Genomic DNA, 15,853 nt, shown 5'->3' with positions numbered 1-15,853 from the left:
ACAAAAAAAAGGACTCTGGTAACCGCGTGTGTTAAATCAGATTTAGCGTTAGGTGTTGCACAAGATTTGCACATGTGGAAATATATAAGTCTGTTTATGCTTCTGCCTGTGTGTCCCTGGGTTCTATCCATTTATATCTCCTAGTTCCACTTGGACTCTTAAAAATAGCCCAGATTTTTAATATTAATTTTGTATAAGTAAGGGTTAAACTACATAAGACGAATTACACAAGGATGTTCAAGTGAAGGGAAACATAATGTTAGCCAGGAAGCATAGTTTAAATTTTACCTCTCTCTATAGAGCTAGCAAAGATGGCTTCTCAGAGGGTTTGGAAATAATTGACAAACCTTTGGGGAAGCAAAGAGGAAATTAACAAAAGCTCTGAGGAATGATCTTTGCCGGTTCTGTAGAGAGAGGTGAAATTCAAATTACGCTTCCCGGCTAACATTGCGCCTCCCTTCACTTGAGCATCCTTGTGTAATTCATTGTGTGTAGTTTAGCTCTAAGTGACTAGCCCTTGAGCAAGATTTGAGTCCAGTAGCACCTTAAAGACCAACAAGATTTTGAGGGTATAAACTCTTGAGGGTCAAACCAGTTCATGTAGATCTAGCAAAGCAGGAAAGCAATACCGTGCTTGATTGTTGAGAAAGAAGCCTGCTCCTGCCTTTCAGTGTTCTAACCAATGAAAGAAGTCACAGCTGTGATTGACATGCTTGCTCTCTCTCTTTCCCTGATCAGCTTTGCAGTTGCTTGTGAAGAATATATGAGTAGATACTGGAGTGTGGAAGTGGCCTGGGCAAAAAAGGCTGCCTCATATAATTGCTCAACTTTCTATGGCCCCTGCCCAAAGCGATCATCAGGCAATGTAACTGCTGAGGCATTTGAGTTGCATAACTGACAAGCAATTTGCACGATATGCCTGGATCTAAGATATAAGGAACTACAGATAAATTCTGATGTACAGGAACTCCAAAGGTTCTACAAAAGAATACTAGAAAATAAATTTGATATTTTTTATATTTTTCGTAAAGTGCTAATGTAGTGCAATAAACCATAAGTCCAATATTAATAAATTACAATAGCAAAAATTGTCATTAATAACTAGTATTCATCCAAATCCAACTGGTAGAGTACATCAGTCCAACTGGTGAAGTATATCAATCAAAGTCCAATTGGTAAAGTTCATCAAATGTTGTTCAACCAGATCAATTAATACTTATCAGCGTCCAACCAGTGAAGATAAAGGCTCCAGTATTTCAAACAAAATTCAGACTGATGACCTCCAAATCCATTACTCAGCAGAGAAGCTGTAGCTGAACATTTCTTCAAACCATCAGCCTACGGGTTGCAGCCAACACGTTTCCAATACCCATGTCATAGTTATAACTTCCTCACAGGCAACGTTATCGAATGGACTATAACAGTAAAGATCAGGGGTCATTTCATAGAAAAAGAGCTGGAGGAACTCATTAGCATAGCTCATTAGCATAACATTAGCATATGCCATGCCCCTCGACATCACCAGAAATGTGTCATTAGCATAACTCATTTGCATATGCCACACGCCCTGACATCACCTATCTTGGCTGCTTTGGACCCAATCCTGGCCATTCAGGGCCAAAATAGGGCCCAAAATGGCAAAAAGGGACTGAAAATGGCCAAAAAGGGCCCCAAAATGGTCAGCATCGGGCCACTGCTAAACAGGAGAGTGATCCACCACCCGTCAGAGGCCTGATCTGGACCGTTTCGGCCCCAATCCAGGCTGAAACGGGCCCCAAATGCCCAAGAGACAGGTGGATGAGGCCACCAGACATGTGACCTCTTTGGGGAATTGCAGGAACTGCATTCCTGTATGTTACCTCTCGAAATGAGCCCTGATAAAGATATATTTTACAAATGCTTACTGTCTCTTTCTGAACTAGAAAATTACAAATATTACAAATATTAAAACTAGGATACAAATATTAAAAATACTCACGGGTTACATAAGCTACATCAGCTTATCACTCAGTTGGTGTATGCAGATGGAACAATGCCATACATGGAACAAACCAGTTCACTATTTAAACACATTTACATTTAAAGGTGTAGCAAGCTAAAACAGCAACATCATAACCAACCTTACAAATAACATGATAAATCCATTTAGTTGTTTAGCCAGTTGGGGAACAGACTATTAAGTCGATAAATTCATTGGGTTTCCAGTTGTAAGAGTCTTTGTGAGTGGTCTAATTGTGTTGACATATCCACTACACTCAAGACTGATATTTTAAACTCGTTAATTGAGTGGTGACACTTTAAAAATTGTTCCACTATAGGTGCTTCTATGGTTTTGTTTTTGATACGAGAAAAATGTTTTGTACTCTGATCTTCAGTGAGCGAGTAGTACTCCCAATGTAGAGTAGTGGGCAATTGCATTGAATAATGTATACTACATGAGATGTTTTACATGTAGAGAAGGATTCAGAAAAGAGTGGCTTCCCTGTAACTGGACTAATTATCTCCATCAATTTCACCATGAATTGGTGTTACAATTCCCGCATGGAAAATGACCTATTGGTGTTGTTCTTAAAGGGGCATTACCCTTATATTCGGAGCGTACTAGAAAGTCTTTGAATTTTTTTTGTTCTACGGTATCCAATCGATGGAGCAGTCTCACAACCCTTAATGCTAGAGATTATATGCCAATGTTTGTGTACAATCCTAGTGATGGAAGGGGCCATAGTGGTAAAATCGAATTCCCACTTTATTCTATCATCTGAAGCCCGATTTCTAGGGACTAATAGTTCACTTCGTGGGGTGGAAATCGCTCTCTTTTTAGCTGCTAGTATCACCATGTTAGGGTAGCCTCTCCATGAGAAAGAAGAGTCTAAACACTTACTATCTGGTCTAAAATCTGCCCAGTTGGTAGAGTTCCATTTAATTCTCAAATATTGTCCAATTGGAATGTTGTTTTTAAGATGCCTAGGGTGAAATGACGAGAAATGAAGGTAAGAGCAATGATCAGTTAATTTCTTAAAGGGACGTACCCCCCAAAAGTGCTCAGTCCGTTTATAGATTACAACATCAAGGACATTGACACACTCTGAACTGCCATTCCAAGTGAACTTAATATTAACATCAATCTCATTCATCCAAGCTACTAAAGACTCAGCCTGTTCCCCATCCTTCAGTATAATTATGACATCATCAATGAAACGCTTGTACAGAACTATCAGTTCGAAAAAAGGATTAATGTTCACATTGAAAATATGATCTTCCTCCAAATTAGATGTAAATAAATTAGCAATGCTTGGGGCAGCGGAACATCCCATCACCATCCCTTTCACTTGGTAATAATACTGGTTGTCAAATTTAAAGTAATTGCGCTCCAAAATAATGTCTAATAAACTCAAAAGGAATGGGGTGGAGCGGCACTGGTAGATCTTTTATAAAAGAGCAGGGGCTTCAGTGTGCTATAATGCCATAAAGCCCTTCTCCCAGCAACCATTTTCTCCAGGGGAGCTCATCTCTGTCATCTAGAGATCAGTTGTAATTCCAGGAGATTTCCAGGCCCCATGTGCAATCATTAATTTAATTTTAATAGTGCCCAGGAAGAAACCCAGAGCCTTAGCAGAGCTGATTGCTCAGTCTTCTACTTCTCTTCGCCCTTCTGAGAAATTTCTGATCCATCTGCATAAATGTCACCACTCTTCCATGTCACAAATCATGCCAACACGATCGTGAGACTGAAATTAAAATGGAATTGACTGTGTGCTGCCAGTTAGCTTCCACTTCAACTACTGAGCCAGACAAAGCTCACACCTGGATGAGATCAAATTTCAAATGGGTTCTTTCTGCCAAGATGGAACACACAGACTACGGCCCCCATAATTCAGTGCCTTCCAGGAGGCATAGTCAATTTGAGAGCTAGGACAGGCATGAGTGTTGGGTTTGGAAACCCAATCCCCAATTAGGATCTTAAATTCTTCATGTGAGCTTATTAGCATACTAATGAAGTTTTCAAGTAATGGGATTGTAATATGGTTTTTCACGGCTTGTAATAATCATTTTTTACTGTAAGCTTACTAGGGTTGCCAGCTGCAGGTTGAGAAATTCCTGGAGATTTGGGGGGCTGGATCCTGAGCAGGGTGGAGTTTGGGAATGGGAGGGACATCAGCTAGATATAATACTGGAGAGTCTATCTTCCAAGGCCAGTTTCTCCAGGGGAACAAATAACAACAACAACATTTGATTTATATATCACCCTTCAGGACAACTTAATGCCCACTCGGAGCAGTTTACTAAGTATGTTATCATTATCCCCACAACAAAATACCCTGTGAGGTGGGTGAGGCTGAGAGAACTCCAGAGAACTGTGACTAGCCCAAGGTCACCCAGCTGGCTTCAAGCGGAGGAGTGGGGAATCGAACCCGGCTCATAACCACTACACCAAACTGGCTGGCCAGTCCCCCTACCCACCAGGCAGTAGGTGCGGGGCCCAGTGCTTACCTTTCCATTGTTCCTGAGTGGTCCTCGTGCATGCTCATAGAGCAATGCACTCCTGTGTCTATGTGATGACATCAGTTCTGAAAAGTGATGACATCACGCAGGCATGGGAGCATGTATGTGCTTTTCAGCAGGCAGATTTGGGCCCCAAACGGGCCCAATTCAGCTCATTTGGAACCAAAATCAGTCTGCTGAGATGCGCAGGAGCACTCTCAGCTGTGGCACAGTGATGTCACTCCCGGAGGTGACGTTGTTGCACCGCCCTGGGAGCACATCCAGGGTGGCATTCCCCTACCTTCCCCCCTCCCCCGCTGGCCAGAGGAGTAGAGGCGGGGGGTGGAGGGTGGTAGTGGGGAGCCCTGCCCCCAGCGGGAGAATAGCATCCCTAGGAACATCTCTCTTTGGCCTGGAGATCAGTTGTAATTCTAGGAGATCTCTACCTACCACCTGGAGGTTGACAACCCTATAGCTGAAATGCATGTGCCGTTTGTACTTTATAATTTGATGTTTTTGATCTAATCCCAGCTTTTGCACCTAAGCGTGGGGGAGACAGGCAGTTATTGGCATGTGCTCAGAAATGTAACCCCAAATGTCATCTAAGTGAGAAACTGCCCTTCCTGTCCTTTAGGATACTATAAGTAATGTAAATTAATTTTTTTACTTAAATTTTTACTTACATTTTACTTAATTTTTTTAAAACAAGGTCAGAAGTTTAACAATTCATATTAACTGAGGGAGAATCACATCCCTCTGGACATACAGCAAAAGTTTTATCTTTTAGAATCTCGGTTTGAGTTGCCAACTCTGGGTTAGGAAATAGTGATTTGGGGGGTGGATCCTGAGAAGAGTGGGGTTTGTGAAGGGGAAGGAACTCAACAGAGGTGGGATGCCATAGAGTCCACCCTCCAAAGATGCCATTTTTTCCCAGGGGAATTGAGCTCTGTAGTCCCGCGATCAGTTGCAGAGAACTTGAGGTTGGCACCCCCAGTCTTGTTTTGGAACAATTACGGTTCCATATGAAACAGAAGAATTAAAATCCATCTCATTAGGCTCCAGCGGAACCAAGAACAGCACATTCAGGGGATTTATAAATTAGCCTTTTTCTATCTTTTTTTTTTCTTTTTGTCATTTTCACTTATTTTCTTGTGAGTTATTCTGATTCCTTAATTACTTTCATGGCATTTGTGTGCTTTTATGTGCCATTCATATGCTGTATGCTATTGCTACAACTGATATGCAGCGCAATTGATGCAAACACACGGGTCAATTTTAATAACACAATCAAATTTCTTTAATAAGTTTGGGAGTAATAAGAAGTCTGCAATTTTTCCCACCTGGGGAAAGCCCGTATTGGAAATGGGGATCTTCACATAGAAACAGGGTGGTAATGAAATTCAATTGCATCTCTAATAACAGAACATCCCAGAGTATATAAAAATACTTTTGAAGCCTTCTTTCTTTATTTACTAACCTGAGCCAAGATGCTCAGGGGCCTAATTGTCCTCAAAGAAATCTCTCTGATTTGTAGCAACAAATTCCCCGGTGTGTGCGTGTGTGTGTGGGGGGGAGTCTTTTGCTCCACCAACTTGGAGCCCCAGAAGTGGAAAATGAACCCCAGGGGGAAAAAAATCATTGTGGATGTCCAGCTACAGTATATTCTTGTTCCCTCTCCTTCAGATTGAAAGAGCGGTGCAAATATGTCATGCGCCAAGATTGCTCTAAGCATTATGAGCAAATGTGGAACTTAAACGAATAAAAAAGGCAATAATTTCTATAGAGTTTGGGGAGGAAGCTCTTAATTAGAGGTCCACATATATTTCAAAAGAGGTGTATAGAGGAGTGTTTCACACATCCCCAGACCTCACAGGGTTGTTAGAAGTTTAAAAATAACCTCTGTGAGCTCCTCAGAGAAAGCTACATACAAAGTAGAGACCAACTTTTAAAAAAACGATGTCTCTTATTTTTTCCCTTTTCTTTCATTTATATCTTGCCTTTCTCCCCAATGAGGATACCAAGCAGTTTACATCATTCTCCTCTTCTTTATTTTACCCTCACTAGGACTCTGTGGGATAGGCTAGGCTGAGCATCTCTGGACTCCCAGATCTTAGACCAGTACTCTAACCACTACACCAATTTCCAAATAAATATTTGTTATCACGGTTTCTTTGGGTTACCAACCTCCAGGGTCATGGCTGGTGATCACCAGGAATTACAACTGTTCCCCAGACAACAGTTCCTGTGGAGAAGGTGGCTGTTTTGGAAAATGAACTTTATGGCATTTAGGGTTGCCAGGCCCTCTATCCTCCTGGCAGGACAAGGGGACCTGGCACTTACCTTGAGGCTCCAGCTTGTTGTTCCTCGCATGAAGTGCCTGCATGGTCCCAGCACCTACACAATGCCGTGGGTGACCTCCTGCGCTTTGCATGGGGCTAATCCTGGCCCATTTGGGGCCAAAATTGGCACCGGCAAAGCACGGGAGCGTGCCTACGGCTGGTGCAATGACATTACTTAAGGAAGTGATGTCATTGTGCCCCCTGGGAGTACATATGCCAAGCATATTTCTGAGATGCCTGCTGGTGACAGGTAACCTCTGAAGGCTTGCCACCTCCCACCAATCTCTGGCGGATTGGCAGGCAAAGAGGCAAATCCCCAGGAGTTTGCCCCCCACCAGCAGGCACCTGGACATCCTAATGGTATTATATTCCATTGACGTCCCTCACCTCTCCAAACTCCACCCTCCCCAGGCTCTACTCCCCAAATCTCCAGGAATTTCGCAACCTGGAGCTGGCAACCCTACTTCACTCAGCCTTTGCAAGTCCACTTTTGCAACCTTCTTTAGCCTGTGAAACCTTGACTTCTTCACTACGTACACACAGGGCTGGATCGAGGGGGCAGGGGGGGTAGTCTGCCCCTGGCGCCGCCAGGGAGGAGGCGCCGGGAGCAGCTGCCAGCTGCCGGAGCGTGCAGGTGGCAGCATGGGCAGCCTCGCAGCCCCCGCACTGCCTTTCGCCTGCCCCGCGGGACAGGAGGTGGCCGGCTTGCCATGCACCCCGTCCTGCAGGGCAGGCAAAGGGCAGCGCAACCACCCATGCCATTTGCCTGCCCCACAGGAGAGGGGGCAGCCGGCCGCCCCCTGTGCTGCGGGGCAGGCGCATGGCGCAGACAGAGTCGCAGCCCCCCACACTGCCTTTCACTTGCCCCGCAGGACAGGGGGTGGCCAGCTTACCATGCACCCCCTGTCCTGCAGGGCAGGCAAAGGGCAGCGCAGCTGCCCACACCATTCACCTACACCACAGGAGAGGGGGCAGCTGGCCGCCCCCTGTCCTGTGGAGCAGGTGCATGGCGTGCGTGGCCTCACAGCCCCCCACGCTGCCCTTTGCCTGCCCTGTAGGACAGGGGGCACGCGGCAAGCTGGCCACCCCCTGTCCAGCAGGGCAGGCGAAAGGCAGCGCGGGGGGCTGCGAGGCCGCCCGCGCCATTCACCTGCAGAGAAGCGAATGGCGCGTGCTGCTTCCCAGCCCTGCACGCTGCCTCAGGCGCCCCGTGTGATGACTTCACCAAAATGACATCATCACGCCGCGCCGGGAGCGCGCATGTGCGCTGCGCGCACGCGCGAGGCCGGACTAGGGTTGCCCCGGGCCCCGGCAACCCTAGATCTGGCCCTGCATACACATGTGTCATCAAATTGCAACCAACATGGCAATCCCATCTAGAGGTTTTCAAGGCAAGAGACTAAAAGAGGCGGTTTGCCATTGCCTTTTTTTGCAGAGCAACCTTGGTCTTCTTTAGTGGACTCCCATCAAGTACTAATCAGGGCCAACCCTGCTTAGCTTCCAAGATCTGAGAAGATCAGGCTAGCCCCATTCTGGAAGCAATTAAAATGATCATTAGCAGGGTGGGACAAGGGCTGTGTCTGGGACCCCAAGGAGTGTACACAGAGTCATGCAATGGATATGGAGGCTTGCATTTTGAGGCAGACACTAGGAGTCTCTCTACACGCTACTAAATACCTAGGGGTGCTCAAGTGCAGAATTGTATGTGTAGCCCTCAATTCACATGCAGGCTATCTTGCTCTGCCCATGTGAATGCCACTTTCACGGGCACTCCCTTTGAGTTACTGCATCTGCAAGTGATTCCAGAGGGCAAAGCGTTAATTCCACTCTGTTTTTGCTGCAGAAAATAAGTACTGTAGGTTCCTATGAACTGCCAATTTGTGTTTCTTTAAGGTGTGAGAAAGTGTTAAGATCTGCTAAGATACCTTTAGCAGTTGATATCAAACACATGAACGAATTCACACGGAGCAAATAGAAGTATAGCTGTGTGAGTGAGTGCATGGAAAATTGGAGGGGAGACACATGAAATGAGGTTCACTTGAGTGTTCCTAGGAACTTAGTAACATGTAGAGAGACTAAGAGCCGAAACAGACGAGACGAGTTCCCTCAATTCATCCTGGGTTGAATTGCCTCAAGGTTTGACGGGAAATGTAGGCATTTCTCCTTCCCATCGCTCAGAGGAGGAGGGGGGAGGAGGAGGGCTCCTCTCGCCCAGCCGCCGCAGTTCCCAAGCACGAGGGACTCGAGGAGCCTGGAAAGTGGTGGTGGGGGGGGATGCTCTTAGGCTGGGGTGCGGCGGCGGTGGTGCTCTTGCTGCTGCTGCTCGCCGCCGCCGCCGCCTCTCTCACCGCTGGAGAAGGAAGCCGAGAGGAAGGAGGACGAGAGGAAGAGGCTGGGGCGGGGGGGGGGAGAGTGGCTGCTGCAAGAGCGCCGCCGCCGCCGCGCCCCAGCCTAAGAGCATCCCCACCACCACTTTCCAGGCTCCTCAAGTCCCTCGCGCTTGGGAACGGCAGTGACCGGGCGAGAGGAGCCCTCCTCCTCCCCCCTCCTCCTCTGAGCGACGGGAAGGAGAAATGCCTACATTTCCCATCAAACCTTGAGGCAATTCAACCCAGGTTGAATTGAGGGAACTCGTCTCGTCTGTTTTGGCTCTTACACTCTCTTACATGCAGCTTAACATGGTTAAGGTTTGAAACCCTTATTTGAAAAACAACTAATTCATGTAGCCTTTCTTTTTAGATATTCACTGAGTGGCTCAGGAGCCACATGTGGCTCTTTGATGTGGCTTCCGTGTCTCTTCTCAGCACTGTTCCCCATGTGTCACTTGCCCCATGTTTCAGGAAAATGGGCAAGGCATGGTGGGGCTCTTGTTTGGCAGGAAGTTCCTGCCCCAAAATAGCCACTACCTGAGGAACCTGCCTGAGGTGCAAGCCTCATGCCAAAGATAAAGGCAACTGTGGCTTTATTGGTTGATGATAATTGCAAATAGGGTTCTCTGCAAGCTGCAGAGTGAGTACCCTTGTTTTCCATCTCCTCGAAGATAGAGGTGATAAGTCTCCATGTAAAAATGATGATTGGCTCCTAGGGGAAATCATCCTTTTCCTGTTGCTTGCTATCTAGCAAAAAAGGCTGCCTTTAGCTCAGCAAAGGAAAACAGCACCCCCCTCAGCCATTGATGACTGTCAATCCTCCCCACTCAAGGATCTTTCACACACCCCAAGGGGGACCCGCCCCACTGATTGAGAACCACTGTTCTAATTGATCCTCTCCACCCTCATGGGAGGAACAAAAGCAGTAGACCCCCTTGGAGTAGTAACTACTAGGGTTGGAAGATGTCGATTCCTGCTGTGTATGACAGAGATTCCCTTCCCAAGAAAGATGACAGAGGCCAGAGAAGAGAGTCTAGCTTCTTGACGTCACACCATTATTAGATGCAAACACATCATTGGCCTCGTGGAGTACAACCCTGTTCTTATTGTGTGACCTCCCTGAAAAATACACGACGTGCTCAAATCTGGAACAAATCACAGCCAGGAAGAGAGAGGTGCCAGAGCTTGAGAAGTTCTGGTCGTTTGCCAGAAAGCTCCTTGCAAAGACAAGGCAAACAATAATAATCCCAAGATAAAAATACACTGTACTGTACTATATATAGGAAGGTGGCACTGTCCTATTTATAGTTTAAGATGGTGCCAAATTACTTATTTTAGCATTTAAGCAATAGATGTATTAGTGATTCTTCACTGTTAGGGGGTTATTCTTAGAATGTTTAGGGACTTATGAAAAGGGTTTAGATAAATTTACAGAGAAGAGGCTCCTTCATGACTCTTAGCCACAGTGAAAAATAGAACCTCCATATTCTGAGGCAGTATACATCTAAATAACATTTCCAGGATCTTAGCATCAGGAGGAGCCTTTGGCCACTGTGATTCTGCTTGTAGGCTTTTGGGGGACACCTGGAAGGGCACTTTGGGAGACAAGATGCTGGAGTACATGAACCATCACATGACTTCCCCCAACATGGTTATAACAGACTGGCATTCTCCTACCCATTTTGACAAGTCCTAATTTGCCAGGATCCCATCCTGCAAAGTCCAGTTTGCAAATTTCCTGGAATCCACACTGGGCTAAGTGAGGAGAAATTCCAAATGTACTGTGTGGTTGCTAAGCAACCATAGAACACCTGTTCTCTAGCCATGTCTGGATCAGCTTGCAAGAGAGGGGACAGGAGACAATGCAGAAGTGTTTGAAGAGGCATAATATGTGGCATGGTGGCGGCATGAGGAAGGAGTGGAAAAGCACCCGTGGTCCTGTTAAGACCTTCAAAACCCCATCAGAGAGCCAGTTTGGTGTAGTGGTTAAGAGCGCGGGACTCTAATCTGGAAAGCCGGTTTTGATTCCCCACTCCTCCACTTGAAGCCAGCAGGGTGATCTTGGGTCAGTCACAGCTCCTAGCTCTCTCAGCCCCACCCACCTCACAGGGTGTTTTGTTGTGGGGATAATAATAACATACTTTGCAAACCGCTCTGAGTAGGTGTTAAGGCATCCTGAAGGGCGGTATATAAATCAAATGTTATTATTATATTATTATTATCACAGCAAGATCTATCATGTGAGAGGACTTACAAATATTAATGAATTGGCATGTAATTTAGTGTAGCATTTATTTTATTACTAGAAACAACACTAGTTATGTGAAAAAATACAACGGGCTCTAGGAAACTGATTTGGCATGCCCCCTCCCAGTGGCAAGCAGGTGCTTCGTAGAAGCCTGGAGGCAAGAGTGGGAGGGTGCTGAGGGGAGGCACAGGGAGGAGTGCTTATGCCCTCGATTCAGCAGGCCCCCTCCTGGCGGCACGTGGACACTTTGCAGAGGCCTCGAGGCCAGAGTCGTCGGCAATGTGTCTGCACGAGGATAAAAAGTGAGTCATCGCCAATATGGCTTGCCTTTTATATAGTTGGATTGTTGTTGTTGATTGTTTATAGTCCGCCTTTTTCACTGAGGGCCAAGCTACACATGACAAATGACACTTGAATGGCAAGTGTATTTCTCTCTGTTCATTTGCCCTCCACTCAATCCACTTGCCGTTCAAGTGTCATTCGTCATGTGTAGCTTGGCCCTCAGGCAGATAACATATTGCAAGTGGATACAATATAATCAAGAGCTAGGACAATTCACAGAGCGAAAATACAATATAACAGTTAGGGCATTCAATAAAAACAAGTTCAATAGGGTATGGTAGCCATACATTTGAAAACTAGCAGAAAGCTAAACACATAGATGAAACCTTTCTGGATAAAAAGTATAAGTAATTAACATGACATTTTTAGTAAAGTTAGGCTACCCAGTAGGAATGTATCTACATCAGCAGAAAGTACCGAATAGCCTAGTCTATATTCTGTATCCCTTACCAAGGTACCTCTCTGAACTACTATTTATGACACAGACCTATAATCTGAGTAGAAATACCTCCTGAATAATTTAGTCTTGCATGGTTTGTGGAAAGCCAGGAGAGTGGGAGCTTTCCTGACTTGCTACATTCCACACAAGATGGGGGCCACCATGCAAAAAGTGTGAGTATGGGCAGTTGCTAATTTAGCCCAACTGCAGGGTGGTATCTGCAGAAGGTCCTGTTCAGACGAGCAAAACTACCTTAGCGGACCATAGGGAAAGAGACAGTTTTGCAGACATGAGGAGCCTAGGCCATGAAGGGCCTTGAATGTAATAGTCATGCTCTTGAATTGAGCCTGATAGATAGCCAATGGAGTGACTGCAGAATGGAAGAGATGTGCATGCTCTGTTTAGCTCCTGAAAATAAATGAGCTGCAGAGTTCTGCACCAGCTAAAGTCTATGAGTTGACTTTGAGGGGCGACCGATGTAAAGTGAATTATTACAGTCTAGTCTCGATGTTACCGTAGCATGAATCCGGATGGCCAGATCAGCTGTGTCAAAGTAGGGGCCATGGTTCAGGCTAGACTAAGCTGGGAGAAGGACTTTTTTTGCTGTTGCACTTACTTGCTTCTCTAGCAATAGCACTGGATCCATTATTATCCCCAGGCTTTTCATTGAGTAAGCAGGGTCAACTGGGCCCCATCAAAGGTCTGAAGCACAATGTCCTTTAAGACCTCTGCTTGTCTAACACCATCACTTCCTTCTTGTCTAGGTTCAGTCTCAATTTGTTTGCTTTCAGCCATTTGACAACATTTATTTCTTTGTTTATATTCTGCCTTTTTCACTGAGACCCATGGTGAATTACACAGTGCAAGTCAATAAGGACAACCGCTAGGACATTAGATGAACAAATACAACATGAATGAAAGCTAGAACACTCAATGAACAATTACAATCGGGTGCAGATTACAGAAATTTGAAAAGAGCTTAAATCGGAAACACAGAGGTAAAACAGAAAAGAGTCCAGTAGCACCTTTAAGACTAACCAACTTTCCTTATAGTACAGCCCTGTTACCATAAGTCACATTACTTATGCTTTATAGTGCATCTGACGAAGAGAGCTGTGGTTCTCGAAAGCTTATGCTACTGTAAAGTTGGTTAGTCTTAAAGGTGCAATGGGACTCTTTACTATTTTGCTTCTACAGACTAACATGGCTAACTCCTCTGGATCTATTACTTATGCTTTTTTTCCAGCAATTTTTCTTCTCTGTATTTCTGTATTCAAATTTATGTTTCTTTCCACATTTCTGCAATGCCTAACCTACTGTTTTGTTTATGGAATGTCCCAGTTGTTGATCAGATTGACTTACACTGTGTACTCCACCTTGAGTCTCAGTGAGAAAGATGGACTATAAATAAGACAAAGGAGCAGGCCAGCTTCGGGGGCCGCCATGTTGTGTGGCCCTCCAGGCGGTTGGGCCAGGCGCCGTGGCCGGGGATGGCAGTGTCCGACAGCAACTGGCTCTCTGGGGTGAACGTGGTGCTGGTCATAGCCTACGGGAGCCTGGTCCTTGTGCTGCTCTTCGTTTTTGTCAAGAGGCAGATCACGCGCTTTGCAATGAAGTCCCGCCGTGGCCCCCACGTCCCAGTCGGGCAGCATGCATCCACGAGCTTGAAAGAGGAAACCGACAACCGGCTGTCACGGGTCCAGGACATCAAGTATGAGCCCCAACTCTTGTCCCAAGATGATATCCGGCTTCATCATCTGGAGACTCCCAGGAGTCCATTTTGCTATTCCTATTTGTACAGAATGAAAGCCCTGGATGCAATCCAAGATTCCATCCATTCTCGGCAGAAGGCAGGCATCCCAAATCCTCAATAGGGAGGAACTTCCGTGCCTACCTGGTCGACTTGCGGAACTCCAGCACCCCATTCAAAGGCGTCCGCAAGACTTTGATCGATGCTCTCCTGGACGGGTATGACAACGCCCGCTACGGGACAGGGACTTTCGGCAGGACAGAGTATCTCAAGTACCAAGAAGCATTGTAAATAAGACAAATGAATAAAGCAATTAAGATCCACTCTTAATTACGGCATCAGAGGAAAGCCAAGAAGGGGGCAGGAAGACTCTCCCTTCTCATGCTGAGAAACAGTTCTAGCTAAGGACCCCTACCCTCCATTTCCCACCTGCCACTGACAGCAAGAGGTAAAGAACAGCCAGGCACCCTTTTATCATGTCTAGACTTTTTAACACGGCTAGGACAAACTCCAGCTAAGAAAACCCACTATAAGGAACATTTCCCCTGGATTTTCAAGTAATATGTAATTTATTTGGTGGTGGTTTTTGAGAGCTGCTTCAGGGAACCAAATTTTCAGTGAAAAGCAAGTAACAATGTAAATCGCTCAACCAATCTTGCCTCTGCCATGGACTTGCTAGGTGGCCTTAGGCAAGTCAGTCACTTAGCCTTATTTTTGTCAGGGATACGGAGGCACCTTCAAATGCTTTGATGACTGAAAGGAAAATTCATAAGCCTATTTGAAATGTTGGCATGGGGTTACAATTAATTTTGTGATCCTCCTTCCATTTTGCTAAGAGTGCAGGATGAAGCCCAGAGGGTTCCCCTGTGAATGCGTTGTACTTTAAAGTGATGGATTTCTTCCCTACTCTAAAGAATAATGTCACCATTTTGCCAGCAAGGTGTGCAAGTCCATGGAACTAGACTTGGGACACATGTAAGCTTGAGGCGAATACTCGATGTTCAGTCCTCAGATTACCAAAGACGGAGAGCCTATAGATTCCATTGGTTTTTCAATTATGTCTTCTGTGCGCCTGCCAACCCTATACGATAGTGAGAAAAAGACAGGATCATCCATACCAATTTTCCCCTGGATCTTGCCCTCAAGGTGACTCCTCGGCTAAGCTTAAATTGGGGTGGGGGTGAGGAGGGGTACATAGTAAAAAAAGTGTCCTGAGAAATATGTCCCTCAATAACTTGTGCCTCCAAATCTCCCTCCCTCAGTCTCTGAAATTATTGTTCTGCCTTTCTCACTGAGACTCAATGCAGATTACACAGCGTGAGAGTAGTACAGTCAGTATCAAGGACAATTTCATAAACAATGCCATAAGGTAAATAACCACACGTTTACAAAAAGATAGCATTAGCAAGAATCCAATACAGAGTTGAAGAAATGCTGAAACAGGACATAAGCAATTCTAGGGCTGACATAGGAGCACATATTTAAAGCAAGAGATAGTACATAAGGCAATCTGACGAAGAGAACTGTGATTCTCGAAAGCTTATGCTACAATAAAGTTGGTTAGTCTTAAAGGTGCTACTGGACTCTTTTTGATTTTACATAAGGCAACACAGTGGTGAAGTCTATGGGTGAAGTCAATGGTTCCTAAATCATTAGTGGAGCATCTGGAAACCCTCTCTATATTACAAAAGCCTTTTTGAATAATTCAGTTTTGCATTGTTTGTGGAAAGCTAGGAGACTGGGGGCTCTCCTGACTAAACATGGGCATGAACAGCATTACAAACAGAAAAAACCCACGGACAGCCCAATCTGCTGTTCTCGAACAAGCTGTTCGTGAGGCCCCATTCTAAACAAACAGGTGGTCATTGCAAGCCTCATTCATTG

General features: G+C 45.5%; 1 pseudogene; it reads left to right on the top strand.

Annotated features, from left to right (window-relative positions):
• Positions 1 to 13,709: 13,709 nt before the first annotated feature.
• LOC129342627 (protein C1orf43 homolog) lies at positions 13,710 to 14,260 on the top strand (annotated as a pseudogene).
• The last annotated feature ends 1,593 nt before the right edge of the window (positions 14,261 to 15,853 follow it).

The sequence above is a fragment of the Eublepharis macularius genome, chromosome 14 (genome assembly GCF_028583425.1).
Source record: "Eublepharis macularius isolate TG4126 chromosome 14, MPM_Emac_v1.0, whole genome shotgun sequence".
Classification (NCBI taxonomy): domain Eukaryota; kingdom Metazoa; phylum Chordata; class Lepidosauria; order Squamata; family Eublepharidae; genus Eublepharis; species Eublepharis macularius.
This window is presented reverse-complemented; position numbering and strand designations above follow the sequence as displayed.